Source organism: Sus scrofa, chromosome 11, assembly GCF_054392235.1.
Source record: "Sus scrofa isolate SSC_HxYL_T2T_F1_AM1 chromosome 11, Sscrofa_HxYL_maternal_Yorkshire_Landrace_v2.0, whole genome shotgun sequence".
Classification (NCBI taxonomy): domain Eukaryota; kingdom Metazoa; phylum Chordata; class Mammalia; order Artiodactyla; family Suidae; genus Sus; species Sus scrofa.
In genome coordinates, this window is record NC_139393.1 from 30163327 (window position 1) to 30170198 (window position 6872).

The window sequence follows — 6872 nt, forward strand, 5'->3', positions numbered from 1 at the left end:
CAGTTACCAATCCATAGGGAGCACCGAGAAACCTACTAATATTACTTGCCATGCATAGGCTGCGCCTATAGCTTCAGCTTGCTCTTTTCTGCTCTCTACATACAAAGCCCTTTGTGGTCTTGCCTAGGGTCCTTTCCCACTGGTACTGCTAGTAACAGAAAATTTTTTGCTTTTCATCTACCCAAGTCCCTGATCAAGGGAATGTTTAAATCATGTACAATAATCGGCTTTAAAAGCACGGTAGCACAGCTATGACCACTGGACTCTTGGATAGGTTTGGTGGGGGAAAGGAGGTACTCTTAGATTACCAATAGGTTCCAGAGCCTCTGAAGTGTGGCTTGGGTCAGAACCGCGGCTTCTGAGAAAGTTGGGTTTTAGACTTGTTGCTTGCTGGTGTGCCTGCAGGTGGCTGTAAGTTTTACCTAAATTTCCTCTGGGGGCCCTAAAATACTAGCCCAGGTGGGTAAAAGGGTAGAAGAAGTAATGTGAGCTGTGATTTCTTGGGTTGGGTGTTCTAGTGTGTTTTTCATGATGGCTTATATTTGATAGATACCAAATCCAGGGGTCCTTCACCTCTTCAGTAGTGATGATTCTTTATTATTATTATTATTATTATTTTCCCCTGTGTTTTGGGTACTATTGTGGAGGAAGGCGTTGGTTGTACTCCTCCCACTGCCAATAAATAGTACCCTCTTCTCATTGTCCAAGTTATTCAATTATAGAAAACAGCCCACCTATCTCTTCATGCTGCATAACTAGCTGCTATCACCTGCAAACTTCATGCTTCGCAGACCCTCAGTGATATGTGTACACTGCATCTCTGGGGGCCAGTAGCTCAGTATTTAATCCCAATGAGGTCTCTGGGGCAACAGAGTGACTATTTCATCCTTACACACCCTGCCTTCTATGGCATAGTGGATTAAGACTCCTACAGCAGTGGCTTCAGTTGCTGCAAATGTGCGGGTTCAGTCCCTGCCCTGGCATAGTAAAAGGATTAAAGGATCTGGTGTTGCCACAGCAAAAGCTTGGAACAAGTTCAGTCCCTGGCCAGACAACTTCCATATGTCATGAGTGTAGCCATTAAAAATAAAATAAAATAAAATAGCATGATTTTTTAAAAAAATTAAAACATAAATTGTTTATGTAGTAATTAGCAATAGTTTGTTGTGCACACACTAATAAGACAGTTTGCAAACTTAGAACATTCAAATGAAAACATGCATGTGGCTCAGAAGTATACTGTTATAAAGAACCTGAGGCATACCATATGATATCACTTATAACTGGAATCTAATATCCAGCACAAATGAACATCTCCTCAGAAAAGAAAATCATGGACTTGGAGAAAAGACTTGTGGCTGCCTGATGGGAGAGGGAGGGAGTGGGAGGGATCAGGAGCTTGGGCTTATCAGACACAACTTAGAATAGATTTGCAAGGAGATCCTGCTGAGTAGCATTGAGAACTTTGTCTAGATACTCATGTTGCAACAGAACAAAGGGTGGGGGGAAAAAAATGTAATTGTAATGTATACATGTAAGGATAACCTGACCCCCTTGCTGTACAGTGGGAAAATAAAATAAAATTAAATTAAAAAAAAAAAAAAGAACCTGAGGCAGAGCGAAGGCAGTAAATGTTTATTCCTAACAGAGATTGTTAAAAACATCAGAATTGTCTTAAATGAAAGGGAATTGGTTAGTGGTTGCCTTCTATCAATTTTTGAGATCTATTTAAATTCCACTTATGATTTTCAAAGGCATAAGAAAGAAGTGCCCCAGGTCAAGTTGACCTAGCTTGTCTGCAAAATAAGCTAAATTAAGCTTTGTCTGACTAACCAGTTTTGTCTGCTCAGGAAATTTGCATGTCTGGTCTCTGTATTTGATTTTAAACACCTATAACTGTCTAAAGTATTGTACTATGAGCTAGATGGAGATATAAATTGAACACCAAGATTTTAGGTGTCCAACAGTGTATGAGGAAGCCAAAAGCATAGCCATAGAGGTTGGTTTGATCAGTACTCTTTCACCACACCACTCTACAGCCTGTGCCTATGTTGCACTAGAAATCTAATCCTGTGGGTTTGAGGGAAGGACAGCTAGGGCACTCTCTGACAGAGAGAAAGGGTTAAGTCAAATCTAGGCCAAAACCAAAGTTCTTTTAATGTAGAATCTTGCTTCTTGAGGGAGGTGTTCCTAACCCTGACTGATTTGAAGCTCTGGACAGAAAAAAAAAAAAAAAATGTATAAATATGACCAGGGTAAAGAGAGATCCCTTTAAAGTATATTTAGTGAAGACCAAAACAGAAGTAAGAATGGAATGGAAGAAGGAAGGAAGAACGGGAGGATGAAAGGAAAGAAGGAAACTTGATATGAGGAGAGGGGAGTAAAAAAGAAAAAAAAAAAAATATATATATATATATATATATAATTAAATTAAAACAAATTCCATTGCTTTGTTGTACACCTGAAAATAACACAACTTCATAAGTCAACTATATTCCAATAAAATTTATTTTAAAAATAAATAAAATAAATTTCCATAATTTAACCTAACTTGAAAGTTCCAAGTTTACTGTAATATTTTATACAACAAAAAAATTAAAAGGGCATTTATTGACTTCTATACTTCAACAATAGGTTCTCAATTAACTTTAACATTTGCTAAAATTCACTGACAGGCAGATTTTCCTAGATTTATTAAATACTGGTGGTCAAATTAGAGTTATTCCTTGGGATCTCACTAAATTTGAACATGAAATCCTTATAATCTTAAGAGTGAAACTGAATATAAAACTGAGAAAAACTTGTTATAACTCATTTTATAGTCTTGCCTAAGTTTCCTGTTCAAGTATCAATTGTCCAAAAATATCCCCTAGTGGGCACAGGACTTCTGACACAAGAATAACAAATTAAAATTAAAGTCTTTGGTACTTACAAAGTGGCTTGATAAAATGGGGCACCACTGACCCCCAATTAACATAGTTAATATGGCTCAATGTAAGTTAAAATAAAGCCTGTAAGGATTAAATTTTCCTATATAAAAAATAAATAATAAAGAGATGTTTATCCCCAATGCTTTTCCACTTGACAACCAAATTTTTCTGTTCTTTAGCCTGGAAAAAAAAATCATGCCTCATAGTGAATTACCACAACTTTAATGCTGTTATCTTTCCATTAATTTCCTCATACCTGACACCTGATATTATTAAAGTCATTACTGACCTGGGTTCTTGAACTTCCTTAGTTAACAGAAATAGATAAGAGGCTATGCAAGAAATCGGGCAAGACTTTATTGGGTCTCCTTGCAGCAGTGGGGAGTGAAAACAAGCAACAGTTTCCTTTCCTTGCTTGTTCCCTGATTCCTTGCGGTGTGGGAGGCAGGATGATCTGATTCCTTATATGGGCAAGGGTAGGGGCAAGTCCAGGGGTCAAACCAGGGGGATGGCTTAGGTGGTCTGCCCATGTCCTTGGTGGCATTGTGTGCAGGGGACATGCCTAGTACCCAGATTTTGCCCTCGTCCCTTCAGAAGTAGAAGAGAGTCTTTTTAGCTTTGTTATATTTTATTGTCCACAATTTCCCCCAACTGCATATGCACACAGTTATTTTTAGTCCCTTATAGTTTCTTTGTATTTTGTTGCTGGAGGAAGGAGGAAATTCTTGTCTAGGAACAAGCACTGTAGCCACAGCAGCAAAAGTCATGGGTCCCAGGTTCTAACCTGTCTCAAAATTACTAACTCCATACAATCAGCATCAGGTAAAATATTTTGTTATTTTGTTAAATGTATTGTAAAATATATTGTGATTTGACTAAGACATTCTATTTAGTGCCTATTTCAACAGCTCTTCAACTAGTTTGCCTTAAGTGTCAATGAGACACAATACACTTTTAATAGACCACCCATAAAGCACATCAAGAGCTTGGCAGTTACCCACTATCTCTGCACATAAAATCTTAACTGCATCTACTTTAATTCAGAGATGCAGGTATGACATTGTTTTGACTATATATTTCCATGGGAAAATTCATTTAATACATTCATTAAGGATATAGAAGTCTAACATCTTTTAGGACTTTTTAGATTCTGGGGGCAATATATTCCTTATTAACAGTGTTTACTTAACTTTATCAATGCTAGTAACTTTCAAATCTGCCCACCTGAAGTGGAGTCTCCTTGGCAAAAGACTCTAGAATATGTCCAAAGTATAATCAATAGACATTCCCATTAGTGCCTTCACAGACTTCTTCAGTAGAAGCTTACTAACATCCTACCTGATCCTGGAAACTCTTGGACCACATATAATAGTCATAAGTTGCCCATGGGTTTCTGATGCAAATAACTGCCCTTCTTGACCCTGTGCTGTACATCATTAGAACAAAAATTGCTGGCCACATACTGGCTTTTCCTGGAAATAGAGGCTCTTACTAACCCCGGGCTTGTGATAGTACCCAACTTCCCACTAAGTCATGCAGCACCATACAAGCTTGGCACAGCTATTAAGACATACTCAGTACAGAATGGAAATGAATTCTTAGCACAAAATTGGTCCCCTGGCATATTCCACTATCAGGATGGAGTGGCCTCCTTTAACTCAGTCTTTTGCCAGATACAATGGTCCTAGGGAAGACACCCCTTCTCCAAACCCCTTGGCTAGCTGGGAAGAACTTTGAAATGAATTGAGTAGGTAGCAATGGGAGTTCGTGGAATTTAGGTATGTCAGTGCCATCGTCATAAATGATGGAGCTCCCCATAAGGTAATTGTTTCCATCCCTTAATTACGTTGTTCTCAATAAAGGGCAAGATTAAAGAAGAAGATTAAAGGGCAACACAATTGCCCAAACTTCAGGCAGTCACTGGATGTCTTGTCAACACAACAAAAATATGTGCTCCATCTACACAATACAAACAATTGGACCCTGGTTTAAGTGTTGTCTTCTTCAGGGTGAAAATCACTAGGAATCTCGTTGTCTTGCTAATATCTAATATATCAAGGTCATACTCTCCTAAATATAATAGGGCTACAATATAAAACTCCACTAGATCTTTATTTCAGTATTATAGACATTACTGAGAGTAGCTAGGAGCTTATTTCACTTCTCAGAATGTACAAGGTTAGGGTCTTAGAAAAGGCATTGAATAGAACTTTCACCTTCCCAGTAGGGCTCAGGGAGTGGGTTTAATGAAAACACAAATAACTTCTTTTAAAAGCCTACATCCTTTTTAAAAAATGTTTAAATCAAATGGCATATTTATTTATTATCTGGAAAGCCTCCAACTTTTTATTTATTTTTAGATTTCTTTCTTCTTAATTGAAGTATAGTTGATTTACAATGTTGCGTTAGTTTCAAGTGTAACAGGAAAGTGATTCAAATAGCTCACTCTCTGTGTATATATATAGATATATAGTACAGCTATACACACACATATATGTATATTTTTTTCATATTCTTTTCCCTTATCAGTTATTACAAAATATTAAGTAGAAGTCTCTGTTCTGTGTAGTAGATCCTTGTTAGTTTTCTATTTATATACGTAGTAGTGTGCCTATGTTAATCCCCAAGTCCTAATTTATTCCTCCCCTGCCCTTTCCTCTTTGGCAACCAAACCTTTGTTACCTACATCTGTGAGTCCATTTCTGTCTTGAGTATTTTTTAAAAATGCCTACGTTATATCTGCCAAGTGGGCTCCTATATGGGTCTCTATCTTGACCCAGGCCTTAATTTCTCTTACTTTAAATTCCCTTGTCTAATTCATAACTTACGCTAGCTTTTAAAACATGTGCCCATTCCTACATTTCAAAAGGGATACATATCACCATTGTATATGTATATGGTGAGAGAATTTTAAGGATAGTGAAACTATTCTGTATGATTTTATAGTGATGGATATATGTTATTATGCATTGATCCAAACCTGTGGAATGGACAACACCAAGACAGAATCCTAATACAAACTAATATAGCCTTTAAGTGATAATAATGTATCCATGTTGGCTCACTGATTGTAACAACTGAACCCTCTGGAGTAGGATGTTGATAGTGACAGAGGTTATTCATGTGTGGGATAGACGTTTTAGGAAAAGTACTCAATTTTACTGTTAACCTAACACTGCTCTAAAAATTATAAAGTTCATTAGTTTAAAAAAAATAGTAACCAATAACTCTTTGTGTGATTTCAGAATTCTATTTTTAGTTCCCTTTTTTTGTGTGTTGGGGGAGGATGCCCTGTGTGTGTATGTATGTATATGCATGTGTGTGTTGTGTGTGTTTGGAGGTCAGCCATTAACTACAAATATATATAAATATATTTTTATTTAAAAAATGTTAAAAATATATACATACAGTATATTTGTATAACTTAATGTAATCAGTGTGTACTAGCACTTCTTTTTTTTTTTTTTTTTTTTTTTTTTTTTTTGTCTTTTTTTGCCTTTTCTAGGGCTGCTCCTGCAGCATATGGAGGTTCCAAGGGTATGGGTCTAATCGGAGCCCTAGCCACCGGCCTACACCAGAGCCACAGCAACGCAGGATCTGAGCCGCGTCTGCAACCTGCACCACAGCTCACAGCAACAGCAGGTCCTTAACCCACTGAGCAAGGCCAGGGACCGAACCCACAACCTCATGGTCCCTAGTCAGATTCATTAACCACTGTGACACAATGGGAACTCCCTAGCACTTCTTAATGTATATTTTCTCTATTACTTTTTGACACAAGGAATGCCCAGGAATGGATCATTTTCCCCAGGAATTCAAGCTTTCTCAACTGTTTCTTGTTCAGTGTGATTTGATGCTCCCATTATCTGTCCATGTTTATGTTGTCTTCTTATTAGAAAAGTTCACACATATGTATCTGAATCCTTTGGTGTCAATAACCAC